The sequence below is a fragment of the Salvia miltiorrhiza genome, chromosome 3 (genome assembly GCF_028751815.1).
Source record: "Salvia miltiorrhiza cultivar Shanhuang (shh) chromosome 3, IMPLAD_Smil_shh, whole genome shotgun sequence".
In the NCBI taxonomy this organism is placed as follows: domain Eukaryota; kingdom Viridiplantae; phylum Streptophyta; class Magnoliopsida; order Lamiales; family Lamiaceae; genus Salvia; species Salvia miltiorrhiza.
The window spans coordinates 22631056-22646701 of NC_080389.1; the positions used below are offsets into that span (position 1 = coordinate 22631056).

Here is a 15646-nt window from a genome sequence, read left to right on the forward strand (position 1 = left end):
CTGCTTGGTTTTTTCCTGATTTATGCTTTGTTGTTGGAATTCGCTTGATTAGGTTTTGAATCAATGTTGTTATGTAGATCATGGATCGTTGATAGAGTGTTGTTAATTGTATTCTTTGATAGATTTAGACAATTCTCTGATGATAAATTAGTTTAGCTCCACGAAGAAGACAATCATAAGAAACTAGACAATTCTCTTCGTGAGACTCGTGCACTGAGTCATCTGGTTAATTCTCTTCGTGAGATAGGTTCAAGAGTTGTGTTTAATCTGTTTAATAAAGATGAAGTGCCTGTTTTTTGTATAACTATTATTGCTATAATGCTGAATTTAAGTTGTCTTTGAACTTCTTTAGAGTTGTGATGGTATATGTGTTTTGGGACTTATGATAGTTTTGACTTTGTGGGTGATATTGTGCATTCGTTGTCGATTTTGTGGATGATATTTCCGGTTGTTAGAAGATTAGCAACAAGATTAGAAAGCAGGATCAATAGTTTTTAAGTAATCGTGCTAACGTGTTTAATGACTCGTCTTGGTAATTTCTTCAAAATAAAAGTAGACGATTTCCCTAATTTTGCTGAACTATTATTGCTATAAATGCTTAATTTGAGATGTCTTGATCTTCTTTAAAGTTGTGATGGTATATGTGTTCTGGGATTTATGGTAGTTTTGACTTTGTATAGAGTATCCTTGTGATAGCTTGTGCATTCGTTCTTGATTTTGTGGATGATATTTTCTCGTTGTTAGAAGATTAGCAACAAGATTTGGAAGCATGATCAGAGTGAGATGTGAAGATTAGGTTCAAGAATTTTTAAGTAATTGTGTTAGCCTGTTTAATGACTCGTCTTGGCCATTTCTTCAATATAAAAGTAGATGATTTCCCTAATTTTTGTTAACTATTGTTGCTACGAATGCTGAATTTAAGTTTCTCTTTTAATGACAGTTTTATGCTTATATGATTGGTTTTGGTTCTTTTGTGATAGCATTTTGTTATTGCAGATTGGCCAAGGTACTTACAGTAGCGTATATAAGGGCCGGGATCTCCTGACTAATAAATACGTGGCTCTGAAGAAAGTACGTTTCGATAATATGGATCCTGAAAGCGTAAAATTTATGGCGAGGGAGATTCTCATTCTTCGAAGGCTTGATCACCCGAATATTATCAAGCTGGAAGGCTTGGTCACTTCAAGAATGTCTTCGTGTGACACCCAAATTCATTTTAATTTTAAATGAGAACGCACGCGGAAAAACATGACTATAAATAAATATTTAATGTGAAAATAAAGAAATAAATATCTTATTTTAAAATACTTTACTGAACATAACATTTTTGAATAAAACTAAATTCAAAATATTTGACTCGCCATTCGACCTTCCACGCGCCTCCGGTCTTTAAAACCTGAAAATGTTAAATATGGGATGAGCATACAGGGTACACTCAGTGTGGGAACATGCAATCATTGTCCACGTTAATAAAATGAGAATCACATATGATCAATACATTCGTAACTGAAAGTCGCACTGTGGCATACCAAGGACCTTTCCGTCCTGGACCGATTGAGCCGGCCCCTGGCGACTGGTTGCAACCATAACTTTAACATGAAATCGCATTGTGGCATACCAAGGACTTTAATGTCCTGGACCCATTGAGCGGGCCCCTAGCGATATAATTTAATGCAACTCACATATGGTAAACACATAATATTAAAATGGACAAAGATTAACCACAGCATGTACTGAAATCAATCCCACACCTGTAACTTGAACTTCAACTTGAAAGCTAACTTTGAGAAATTCAAACAAAAGTAACGTCCTAGTCGCGCCGCACCTAGTCAGATAAATTCAAATAATAAAATATAAGGGCCTAATTGAACTTTAAAATAATAATAATAGTAGTAATAATAATAATAGTAGTAGTTTAAATCTTAGGAATTTATTATCATAAAATCATTTGAAAAATAATTGATCTAATGAATCAAATAATAAAATGCATGTTCTTATTAAAAATTTGGGTTAGTGTTCAAAAATACCAAGTCCAATTTAATTAAAAGAAATATGCAGCTCAAAGCAAATTAAATGAAGCCCAATTACTTACTTAATCTGAGCCCATTAAATTAAAACCAAACTAAGCCCAAAGCCCATTTCATTTCCCCATTTCCATTTCCCCTACTTCAACTCTCATTCTCCAACACACCCACACAACTCACGCAGCAGCAGCTCCCCCACTTCTCTCTCTTTCTCGGCCTCCTGCCGCTCACTCCCTCTTACTCTTTCCGCCCTCCTGCCGCCGCCACCGGACGGCAGTGCCGTCCCCGGAGGCCGGCGGCTCTGCCTCCCTCTGTCCTCTCCTCAACCTCTCTCCCTCTTCCTCATCTCTAGCTCCCCATCGACCTCTCTCCCTCCTCCCTCGGCTGTTGCCTACCTTCTACCCCTCGCCGCGCCCAGCCGCGGCCGCACCCCCTTTTCCGGCGACCCTCGCCGCCACCATTTCCTTCCCGGCGTCGCCCTCACCTTCCTTCTCTCTCCTGGCCGATAACAGCACCACCATCGCCACCCTTGCGTTGACAGTGGCGTTGCCCAGGCGCCTTCTCCCTCCTCCCGATCAGAAATGCACCGCAGCAGCCGAGTCCATAGCGCCGCCGCCCCTGCCTCTCTCCGCCGGCCACCGTGGCGCATGCAGCGCACGACGCCGACTCCCCTCTTCTCTGTCCCTATTCTATGCCACGAACTCCCACCTCCAGTTTCTTCTCCTATTTTTCCTTTTCTGTGTAATTAGTAATATCTCTGTTCTATTTGATTTCCTTATGGAAATTACAGAAAATGGATGTATGCATGTTTTGATTTGAAAATAGAATTATGTTGTAAAGCTTTGGTGTTTGGGCAGAAATTGGAGAAACGATTGAGATGCTGAAATAAAATTACATAAGCTCTGTACAAGAATTAAAATTACCACTTGAATCGAAAGAAGCAGAACAAGAAGTTGATTGCTGGGTTTTGGTGGTGTTTTCAGAAAATGAAAAGAGTTTAATAAACTGAAATGAGGCGGTGGAGTCGAGTAGATAAACTTTAAATGGAATGAATTTCATGATGCATAAGACTATTAAGTAAAAAATGATGCGTGCTCTTCAAGGATTTAAAAAAAACATGTGGCTGAGGAACAAAAATGAAATCGTGGCTGAGGAACAAAAGCTTTTACGGGCTCTAATTCAAACCAAGCCCAATGAAACATAAATAAATACATAAGGCCCATTATAGAGATTATTGCTAATATATTTTTATGGCCCAATCTTTGAGTATAAGAGTTTTTATTTGCAAGAATAATAGTCGAAAATTTAAAATTATTTATCTAACTAGGGGCGCGACTAAACATGTTCATAAATTCGACTCATAGATATGTATATTAATAACTCGAAAATATAATGATTTCCAAATAAAATTTGCAAAGGAAGTAAATGGTTTTGGGCTGTGATACTTCGAGTTTATATCTTGTCTTTGAATATATGGAACATGATCTCACCGGACTTGCATCACTACCCGGTGTCAAGTTCACAGAGCCACAGGTGATTTTTCTAACATCTGCATTACGATGCAGCACTAAGTGGAAGAATCTGCTTGTTTTGATGTCCGTTTATTTCTTACTCGTTTTAGGTGAAGTGCTACATGAAGCAGCTATTGAGTGGACTAGATTATTTTCAAATTTAGTTTCTGAAACTATTTTCCTGCATCTGCCCTTGGCCATCGAGCATAAAAGAATAAAAATAATGAAAATATTATATGTGGTGGACCTACAAAATTGATATTAGCTAGGATTATCTGATGGCTTAATAAATTTGCTCATTTGTGTTCTTTTATTGCACAGGTTCAAAGCTTACTGCTGCAGAAACTAACCAAGAAAAGCTTCTTGTTCTTCCCAAGGTCTTTGTGGGATCAGAATGGTAATATTGCATGACTAACTGCACTTTTTGTAGAATAATGTCTTTCCAGTTGATCAGATTAATTAAACTGTTATAATGATGTATATAGGTCTCATGAGCATAAGTATGTAGAGATGGTGGATCATATTGTTGATGAGCATCACATTGAAATAGCTTACTAACAACTTGGAAAAATATTTCACTAGATAGAACCATATTACATGAATGATTATTTTTTACTTGCAGGTTAATGGAGAGTATGAGAGTTATGGAAGATGAGATATGCTATCAGGCAAAAGAATGTAATTATAGACATAGTTGAACATGCACATTCTTTTAGTTATCAATCCTCTTTTAATGGATTATAATGCAGAAGAAAGCTAGAGTGAAAAAAGACAAGACCGTTGAGAACGAAGACTTAAAGAAAGCAAGGTGGGAATGAAGACTTAAAGAAAGCAAGGTGGGAGTGTTGAGAATGAAGACTTGTAGTTTTTTGTATGGATGTTGGAGATGTTGTAAAATAATGGATCTTTTGTGGATGTTGGATGGTTGATTATTATCAATGATTAAATGATATTTTCAATATGTGTAAATTTATTATAAACAATTTAATGATATTTTAAATTTTGAAAGAGCATAGATGACGGTTCTTGAAACGTCATATATGGTATCTAACTTTGACAAATTCGGTCAAAGATGACGGTTGCAAAGTATCAAGTATAAACATAGAAACGTCATGAAAATTTGCATACATGACGGTAAGAAAGTGTCAAATTTATACCAATAACCGTCATGTATTCTATTTTACTTGACGGTCCGAAAACGTCAAGAAAATATTATGAGTGTCAAGTATTACATCATAGTTGACGGTTACAAACCGTCATAAATACATAAATAACCGTCAAGAATAATGAGAATATATGACGGTCAAAAACCGTCATCTATACTAGGTACTATACATGACACCACTATACTTGACAGTCGACGGATACCATAGATGACGGTGAAAAACCGTCAAGTATGAGCGAATTTCTTGTAGTGGGTGTTGCAGGAAATAGGCTTACCGGACTGTCCCCGAGCTTGAAGGATGTGAATTTGGCTGCTGGACAGCAAAATCATCAAAAGGCCGAAAGGGGGGGACGGCGGCCGCCGTCCACGGCGCCGCCGTCTCTTGCGCATCACCAAAAGTTTCAAAAAACTCACCAAAAGCCGAAGGGGGGTCACGGCGGCGCCGTCCCACGGCGGCCGCCGTCTACGGCGCCGTCGTGCCACAGCGGGCGCCGCCACCTTTTCCACCAGCTATTTGCCACAAAACCCGAAGGGGGGTCACGGCGGCGCCGTGCCACAGCGGCCGCCGTCGCCCCCCCAGCCCAGCCCGCCCAACCCAGCCGGCTCGGCCCGACCCACCCCTTTTAAATACCAAAACCCTAACTTCTTTCCCCCCTCTCACTTTCCATCCGCCTCTCTCACCTCCAGCAACATCACGCATCACTCCTCCACCACCACCACATCCCTCCCTTCGTCCACCACCGCTGCTCACACTCACCATCGCCACCAAGCTCCCTCCGTCCACCACCACCACCCACACTCACCACCGCCACCAATCTCCCTCCGCCCACCACCACCACCAACCTCCATTCCCCACCTCTACCGGCCTCCATCCCAACCACCGCTGCAGCCACCGCCGCCACACAGCCACAGCCGCAGCCGCCGATGCAGCGCTGCCCCGCCACCGCTTTCAGCAGACCACGGCCGCCGCCTTCTACACGGCCGCCGCCGTGCTCCACAGCCGCCGCAGTCTGCACGGCCGCCGCCGTGCTCCATAGCCTCCGCCGTCAGCTCAGTCGCCGCCGTCTGCCACCATCAACCTCCTTCTATGGCGAATCTCAACACCTACAAGCGCTGCCGACGCCTCATAGTCACCGACGAAGACGACGGGGCCCCACCTAGCCCTCCGGCCTCTCCTATCCGCCCACCTCGCGCTCCCATGCCACCGAAGGATATCCGCCATGTCTATAATGCCCCTTTCGCCATCTATAAAGATTGGGAGGGCACTCGGTGGACGGCGTTAAAAGGGAAGCAAGTCACCCAACCTCGCTGTCTTGATTGGCCACTGCTCAGAAGGTTGAAGCTTGACAAGGCCATCGAGACACATTTGAAGAATATGGGACTCCACAAGTTTTCACAAACCACGCCGTCGGGCTTGCTTCCGTTTCATTTGGAGTTCCTTTGCACCCTCAACATGACCGCCGACAAGTCTGAGCTACATTGTTGCATGCTGAATAGGCCGTGCGTCGTCACTTACCCGATAATGAATGAAGTCTTTGGGTTTCACCCGAAGCGATTAAAAGGCATCCCGGATACTTGGGTGGCCGCGAATGCTTGGAAAGAGTTGACGGGTTTGCCCACTTGGACCGGCCAGGGTGCTCCGAGCAACCAACTCATAGACGCCGACATCGGCGTGCTACACAAGTTGTTGTCCTTCTGCATTGTGGGCAAGGAACAGGCCAACAAAGTGAATGCATCAGAGGCATATATGCTATGGTGTGCAAAGCGTAAGAAGAAGATTGACGCCACCACCATCATTTGGAACCAGCTTCACACCATGGCCCGGCACGGGGGTTTCAAGCCTTCTCTGAGTCCTATCTCTACCGCCCTGGCCCTCCATTTCGGCCTCTTCCCGCCGACCCAGGTCCCCGAACATCTGCGCGCGTCCGTGACACGGCCCATCGATCGCTCCGAGCTAAAGACATTTGTAGCCGCTGATTTCACCATCATCCCACAGGCCCAATGCCCTAATGTGCGTGCCATCCTCCTGCAACTCAACCGGGGCGAAGGCACTTCATCCTCGGCGCGCCATGTTTTAGATGACGATGATGAGGACGATGATGCCGAGGAGGAGGAGCCTGTGCCACCACCTGCTTTCGTGTATGATCCTGAGGCCGGCCCTTCCAATGCCTTTCAGCAGTTTCAGGCCCACTTTGACGAGTCCTTTGGCCAGTTCCGCCAGGAGGTCTACTCCCGTTTTGACACAGTGCAGGACTCGGTGGGCGGCATCTATGCCAGAATTGATGACATTTATGGTCATCTGGACCATCTCGGTGGCCAAGTGACGCCCATTCAACAACAGTTGGACGACGTCTATGGCCGTGTCAATACTATAGGCGGAGAGATCATGCGTCTGCGTGAACAGGTGTCGTCATATGATGCTCGGTTTGCCCAATACAACCAGGGCCTCACCGACGCCAACCAGGGACTCACCGACACCAACTACTACATCGCCGACCTCGAGAGGCAGTGGGCCGCCTTTTCCTTGCAGAACCAGGACCAGTTCCGGCACCCCCCGGGCCCCCCGCGGGGCCCCTACTGAGCTTCCCTTTTACCCACTTTTGTATATATTTTCTTTGCTTTCTTTTCTTTCTTGTTTTATGTTGTTTTCTCTTGTGGGTTTTTGTGGTTGCTCGTTTTACAGGTTTTGGGTCCTCGCCCTCTCTACCGCCGTCGCCGTGTTGGCTGCACTCCTATTCAGGGATGTTCTTAAACTTTCTCTTTTTTTGTGCCCTGAGGACAGTGCAAGTTTTTCTCTGTGGGGGAGGGGCGTTATTTATTCGTTGTGGGGGTCTTATGGTTTTGTCTTGGTTGTGTTGTTGATTGTGCTGCATGCGGAGTTTATGATGCTCTATCACTACGTTGCATGCTTGGTTGTGGTGCCCTGTTTACTTGTCTTGGGGCGAATGGTCCCCTCGTCTTGTTTTCTTGCCTGTTTTTAAGTGCATCGCATGATTGATGGTGGTTCACTGGCGATTCTGGATTGTGTCTGTGTGGTTTGTTATCCTTGTTCTTCTTGATTGATTTGTTCCCAATGAAGTGTAATTAGTTTAAGGTTTTGGTGCAACACCCTGATGAGCAACTCTTGACGTGATTTGTCCGGTAGATGCTAAGGGGAGTGTTTTCAGTGCAATTTCCTAATATCTGTCTCTGTGTTGAATTGTTTGGTTGGTTGTTGAGTTTCTGTTAGCCTGGGTCTCTGCTCCTCTAATGATTTCATTATGAGCATGGGAAACCACACGAGAACATTTTGGATCACCTCCAAAAGTGCAATCTCGTGAATTATGGCCCATCTATTAAGAGCGAAAATAACTTGACCCCAAAAAAAAAAAGAGAGATGTGTAATGTGAAAAGTGAAAGAATATGAATAAGGAATGAGACATGATTGTAAAGAAAATTGCATTAGGAAATTTACCCTTAGCGGAGAATTGGGTCTGATCGGATTGAGTTATATCACCTTGTTGTTGCACTTTTACATCTTAGCTTTGAACACTTGATTGGGGGGCATTGATTTCTTGAAGGACTTGGATTGGTTTGTGTTTGCTTGGTGAGAAGAATCGCTTGTGGATTTTCTGTCGATGTTGTGATTGCTGCTTGAGGACAAGCAAGGTTTTAAGTGTGGGGGGGTTGTTTACCTCGTATTGGGGCAGTTTTTGTGTATGTTTCTGTTGTGCATTCGAGCGTGTTTCATGACTTTTTGCCCTATATTTCACGTGCTCGATGATCTTTTTGGGTGTACTATTATCGCGTGCAGGATTCGTGAGTTGCCGAGCGTTTTGGCATTGTTTCGAGCGATTTTCGAAGGCAGGCTCACGGCCGCCGCCGTGCCACGGCGGCCGCCGTCGAGACGGCGGCCGCGGCCCCACGGCGCGGGCCGTGCATTTTTTGGAGGATTCTGCGAAGGGCACTCACGGCGACGCTGTCCCACGGCAGCCGCCGTCCACGACGCCGCCGTCCCTGGTGTTTCGGCAGTTACGGATTTTCCGTATTTAAGCCCATTTTTAGGGTTTTTCTTCACACCTTCGAACACAGCAGCCTCTAGGGCGAATTTCCACACTTTTCTATGGTTTTTGGAGTTTCTAAACATTTACTTTAGCTTTTGGAATCATTGGATCGCTTTTGATGTCAATCAACATTCACCGGATTAGTTTTCTCGGATCACTACGTTTTTGTAAGAACTCACTTTAATTTCTTAGTTTATTTGAATCCTTGGTTATTTGAATTCCTTTGTTTATACTTTTGATGAATGAGATTATTTGAGATTGTTGTTATTGAATCTTGATAAATTACGTGAATCGTTGCTTCGTTATTGTTGCCTACGGATTTCTCTTAGTGATGAATGTTTAATACTTTCTTTTATGGTGATTTAAGCTTTCTTTGATATTGAATTGATGCTTGATTTAGTTTTATGCCTAGGTAGTGATTAATCGTTGATGATTCATGAGTTTGTGTTCATTTGGTTAGAGTGCTTGATTGAAACCCCAGTTAATATGCTTAATGTTCAATCACGTTGTTCCTAGTTATTATATCTCTACTGCTTTAGTTGTTGTTAATTGCTTCCTTTCATTTACGTCTTGGTGATAGAGTGTGAGACAGTGCCAGACCCAACTACCCGATTAGAGTGTTTAAGTTTCTTTTTCGTTCGAGTGAGTAATACAATTAAAGCCCTGCTAAGCCTTCCGTGTGAGACGACTTGAGTCACCTTACCGCCCTAGGACGACCTCGTATAAATTCGAGTCCATCCGCTAGGTGTTTTTGGATGAGTCAATCAGCAGCAAGGAAATTTTTTGCCTTTTCAACAATTTCAGAATGCTCAACAGTATCAAAAACACGCTCAGCCCCAGAAGTCATCACTAGAAGATACTTTGCAGTCGTTCATGGAGATGACCAAGCAAAATATGGAATCTCAGTAAGCTACGATCAAGTGTCTTAAAACGATCGTTGGCCAACTTTCCGACACTTTGAACCAATTGCAGCAGCAGCAGCAGCCTGGAAAATTTCATGGTCAACCTCTGCAAGCTAACCAGACTCTAGCTATTACTACTCTACCAGAGCCGACCAGGGTACCAGAGCTGACATGCATGCCAGAGCTTATAAGGTGTTAGGTCCGGAGATTCTCGAATAGGTGTATGGGGGGGAATACACCCATGGGCTATTTTTCTCCTCTAAAACAGAGGGATCTCAAGATAGAGATCAAAACGAAACTTTACAAGCAAACTAAGACACTTGTTAACAGAAAGGAGTTTTGACCAAACAGGGTTGACGACTGATACTGAAATATTCTTCAGTAAGGAGTTATCAGTTAAGTCACTGAAACTTAACTGATGCACGTTAAGGCTTCAGTCGAGTTTGCTAAGACAGAGATGTTACTAGTCTTTCTGACTATCAGAGGATAGATCAGTCAGACTGATAACATACGCAGCGGAAATAACTTTGTTTCGTAATAGTCTCGGTTGAGCACGTTGTTAATCTTAGGTTTCTCTTTACAGTTAATCAGAATTCAGTTTATCAAATGTAAGAACACAAGTAAGAATGTAAAACTGAAAGCTGTAAATAACACAGAGAATTTCGCGTCTGCTTTCCTCTTTGACATGCTTCACATTCTTGCTTCTTCTGGAACACAATAGAAGGCAAACCTTCTGCTAGTTGATGTTTAGCAAGCTTGTTGATCGTTTTGAAATTGAGGTGGTTGAGTCTCCTGTGCCATAGCCAGTTGAGCTCCGAGCTGCTTTTGCTGATGATGCATATTTCTGGAGGGCTGTCTTCCCAAGAGACGACGTAGAGACTTCCTTGTCTGATTCCTCTCAGAACCACCTTTCTTTGGCTGTTGCTAACAGTGAATTCATCCTTTTTGATCTTCACTGCGAAACCGCTGTCACAAAATTGACTCACAGACAACAGGTTATGTTTAAGACCAGAAATAAAGCTAACATTACTGATACTGGCGTTACCCATGTCGAGCACACCATAACCTTTTGTTTCTCTGGTTGAGTTGTCTCCGAATGCAACTTTGGATCCAGCTTTCTCAACATATTGAGATAGATATTCTTTGTACCCCGTCATGTGCTTCGAACAACCGCTATCCAGATACCATGTTCTGATTGAAGCTTTAACTTCTTTCTTCTTTTTATTTTTCCTATTTTTGACCTGCAAGGAAGAGTTAATTTAGGTACCCAATCAAGATTTGGGTCCTTCAAAGTTACCTCGTGTTCCCTTTGGAACCCATATCTGCTTCAGAACTGGTCTTGCTGATCTTTTGCGCTTTGCTAGTCGTCTGACTGAAGTAGTTGGCGCTTCAGTTGGCACATGAGCAATCTTCTGTTGAGCTTTCCTTTTGAAGGCCTCACTCTTGTAGGAGCTCTGCCTGATGAGTTGTTGAGGTCTTCTTTACTCTACGATGTATCTTCCTTGAGATACACGAGTCATTCTAGACTGATGGAGACTTGACTGATGTCGTGGAACATGAGTCACATGATGTCCAGTCGCTTATCGTCGTGAATAGGGGTGGAAAATCGGGTACCCGCGGGTACCTTACCCGCAAAATGCGGGTACCCACGGGACGAAAACTGTCGAAAACGGCACCCTCACCCGACCCTCTTCCCCGATGCGGGTACCCGAATACCCGCAGCGGATACCCGCTGCGGGTATGAGGGTACCCTCACAGTCCCGCGATTTTTTTTTAATTGTAATTTTGCGGGTTTTTGGTCCCGCTGGAGGGTATTTCGTCCCGCGAGAGGGTATTTTGTCCCGCATTTCACAAAAAAAATTGAAAATATCCTTTCTATTTCATCGATTATCCATAAAACCTGTGACGAATAAATAATAAATAAACAACTAACAAACAAGCACAATTTTTCAGGGTATTTAATTTTAATTTTATAATGTTATTTAATTTTAATTTAATAAAATTAAAATTATTTGCGGGTAATGCGGGTATCCGCGGGTATACCCGAGGGTACCCTCTACCCGCAGTTTTTGAGGATGCGATACCCGCACCCGACCCTCCACCCAAATTTTGCGGGTATTGGGTACCCGATACCCGCGCGGGTATCGGGATGGGTGAGGGTATACCCGATACCCGCAACCCGATTTTCCACCCCTAGTCGTGAATGGTGTTTGGCTCGTCTGGACTCATCATTGCTTTGTCTCCATGGATGTAGTCCTTGTCTGTTTCTTCCAGTTTGTGATTCAGCCTCTTGATTTCATGAGATGCTATGTCACATTCTGAATTGGAGATTCTGATCTTTTCTTCCAGTCGACTGTTCTCCATGATTAGTTGATCAAGACAAGTTTCATCCGGAAAGTAGATGATTGTCTGATTCTTGGCTCGTTCATCATTGATCTCCTTTTCCATTTTCTGATTCTGCTTGAGGAGATCTTCGAACATTTTCCTCAACTGACAGTGATCAGTCATGAGCTGATCGAACTCGTCAGTTTCATTGGCTGAGCCTTCTCTAGATTCTGAGTGATCTCCTGAAAACATCAGGAAGTTATCAGTATAAGGAGTCTTTGAATGAGAGATTACCTCTGAACCATTTATTCCATTGTTGTAGCTGTTGTCGGCCATGCTTTCAGTTTCATTGGCCATCAGGGCTTGGCTCTCATCATCTGAGCTGGTAGAGTTGAAGTCGGATGATTCTCATGTGTCTTCGGAAGATTCAGCATCGTCAGCAACCATCGCTTTCTTCTTCGCATACTTGCGATCTTTCTTGGCTTTCAACTCTTTGTGCTCAGACTGTGTCAGTTCAGGGCATTCATTTCGAAAGTGCTCTTTCTTTCTGCATCCAAAGCATTCCACATCTTTCATGTCAAAGCCGGCTGACTTTCTTTCTTCGCTTCGATCAGTGGACTGTCTAGAGTTGCTTTCTCTTTCTTTTCCTCTGTAGTGCTGTTTGTGGAACCTTCTATACTTGTGGAATTTGGACTCCATCTTGTTGAATCTTTCAGTCAACAAAGCATATTGACTGAAGAAGTCCCGGGGCTTGAGTTCCGCTGGTTCCTTCGTTTGCTTCTTGCTTTCTCTTGCTGAAGCTTTCAGTGCTGCTCCTCTTGAGGTTGATGGACCATCTTCATCTGATCCTCCAGCCTTCTTAATTCCAAGATTTCTCTGGATGTCGAACTCATTTTCCAAGAGGTCAGAGAAGAGCTTGTTTGTCAGGAGCTGACTGAATCCAGGCTTGTTCTCTTGAGCGACTGAATAGATCTGCCAATCTCCTCGCGGCAGTGCTCGAAGAATCTTCAAATTGATTTCTCGTTGAGTGTGTCCTTCGAGATGGATTGAACTTCATTCAGGATCTGATTGAATCTGAGTTCCATCTCGTCGACAGATTCATTTTTGAGCATAAGGAAGGAGTCAAACTTCTGGCACGCTATGGATAGCTTGTTCTCCTTGATTTCCTCGGATCCTACGCACATTCTTTCAAGAATGTCCCACATCTCCTTTGCACTTTTGCACTTGATGATCTTGGTGACATGCTTGTCTGGAACTGTGCCGGAAATGATGTTTTTGGCGAGGTTGTCTAGATCATCTTGCTTCCTTTCTTCTGTGGTGAAGTCTGCCTTCTGCTTGATCTGAACCTCATCATATGGATCCCGTTCTGGATCAACGAGAACTCTTTTGACGGTTTCGGTGATGATGATTGGTCCGTTGGAGATGACTTCCCACATTCGGCAATGTTGGGCGGTGAGGAAGCTTTCAAGCCGAAACTTCCATATGTCGTATTTATCAATACTAAACATTGGTAGAGAAGATAATCTATTGTGGTTAGTCTTCATCAAAAAAAAGAGAACAGATAACAACAGATAGAGCAATTAGCAAGCACTTTTCGAAAGAGAAAAGTTTTTCGAGACCTTTGAGAAAAAGGATCTAGTTTAATTAGAACCTAATCAGAAACAGAATGTTCTTGCGAACAACCTGCTCTGATATCAATTGTTAGGTCCGGAGGGTCTCGAATAGGTGTATGGGGGGGAGAATACACCTATGGGCTATTTTTCTCCTCTAAAACAGAGGGATCTCAAGATAGAGTTCAAAATGAAACTTTACAAGCAAACTAAGACACCTGTTAACAGAAAGAAGTTTTGACCAAACAGGGTTGACGACTAATACTAAAATACTCTTCAGTAAGGAGTTATCAGTTAAGTCACTGGAACTTAACTGATGCACGTTAAGGCTTCAGTCGAGTTTGCTAAGACTGAGATGTTACTAGTCTTTCTGGCTATCAGAGGATAGATAAGTCAGACTGATAACATACGCAGCGGAAATAACTTTGTTTCGTAATAGCCTCGGTTGAGCACGTTGTTAATCTTAGGTTTCTCTTTGCAGTTAATCAGAATTCAGTTTATCAAATGTAAGAACACAAGTAAGAATGTAAAACTGAAAGCTGTAAATAACACAGAGAATTTTACGTGGTTCGGAAAACACTTCCTACATCCACGGTCGGTTTATCAGACTAACAATCCACTCTGTAAGTGCTTAACTGGTGCACTGCAAACCAATCTGTGTGCTTAGCAGGGTGCACACAATCGAAACAACTGAAGATCCACTCTTCAGTACCAACACTTCACTCGCGTTGGATTTTTCACTCCTAACACGACCTGCACTAGGATCTCACAGAGTCAGACTACCTTCCTGAACTCCTTTTCACTCAAACACTCGATTCAGTATCTCGAAGGGAGGTTTGAAATCATGCCAACTAAACTTCAAAGAACAAGTTCTTTGGAGCTAGTTTGACCTAGGCTTTTGGGTGAATAGAGGTTTGCCTAAGGTCTAAGAGAATGTGTGTAATCAGCAGTGACTGATTTTTAGCTTTGGAATTCTCTTCTTCGATTCAAGCTTTGGTGAGGTTAAGCTTTGGCTGAGAAACTATTTTGGCAGAGTTTCAGCTTATGTCGTTGAATCGGTGAAGATTGAAGTGATCCTCGAGCGCTATTTATAGGAGGGGTCTTGAATAGATCCGTTGGCGGAGAACGTCTTCAAGATTTCTTCCGTTGGAGAGCTTTTCGAATTTGGACTGAGGCTTCAATCTTCGAGGTTCCTTGTTTGGTGAGAACGGTTGTGTTGAAGAGCAGGAGATGTGACGTCTCTGATAAAGTACCACCAAATAGGAATGACCTCTGCAGAGAGGGATGATCTTGAGATCTCTGCATTTAATGCGGCTGTACTTTTGGAGTACGTGGCTTCCTTTGAACGTTGGAGGTTCAGTCTGAGGAAGAATGTTTAACTGATACTTGACTTTAGTATCAGTCCGCTAAATCCATGTGGCACGCATTAAGTAATCAGTTCCGAACTGATTCTTCAACTGATACTTCAGTTGGTAACTTCAGTCTTCAGTCTTCAATCCTTCGTCCTTCAGTCTTCAGTCTTCAATCCTTCGTCCTTCAGTCTTCAGTCTTCAGAACCGCAAACTAAACTAGAAACGAACTCTAACACTTGAGTTCAAAAGGTTCTAGACTATTACAATTAAGTCCTATGGATTTTGGTAATTGGTATCATCAAAATAAGGATTATGATATTCCATAAAGTTCCCAACATAAGGGTACCAGAGCAGAAGAAGGTACCAGAGCAGACCAGTGTACCAGAGCAAACATGGTTACCAGAGCAGACTTGGACGCCAGAGCAGACCAGAGAACCAGAGCAGACCAGGGTACCAGAGCAGACAAGGGTGCCAGAGCTGATCCGACCGCCAGCTCTGACAATGCCGTTAACTCTACCAAGATCGCCAGCTCTGCCAAGATCTACAGCTCTGTCAAGAGTGCCAGCTCTGACCAGTTTAGCCCTGCAGAATCCAGCTCTACAAATTCCAGATCTGCAGAATCCAGCTCGGCAAAATTCAGCCCTGCCAATTCTAGCTATGCAACCTCCAGCCCTGCATTTTCCAGCCCTGCAAAGTCCAGCGCTGCCAAATCCA

At 43.5% G+C, this 15646-nt stretch overlaps 2 long non-coding RNA genes across 2 annotated transcripts; one reads left to right on the forward strand and one right to left on the reverse strand.

Annotated features, from left to right (window-relative positions):
- Window positions 1-1337: 1337 nt before the first annotated feature.
- On the reverse strand, window positions 1338-3379 carry LOC131015653 (uncharacterized). Its single transcript, XR_009098634.1, has 2 exons — window positions 2948-3379; window positions 1338-1825 (listed from the first exon to the last, which is right to left on the reverse strand). It is a non-coding gene; the product is annotated as an uncharacterized LOC131015653 (long non-coding RNA).
- An 89-nt stretch (window positions 3380-3468) lies between these two features.
- On the forward strand, window positions 3469-4496 carry LOC131015638 (uncharacterized). The gene is made up of 3 exons (XR_009098617.1): window positions 3469-3557; window positions 3857-3932; window positions 4158-4496. It is a non-coding gene; the product is annotated as an uncharacterized LOC131015638 (long non-coding RNA).
- Window positions 4497-15646: the final 11150 nt, after the last annotated feature.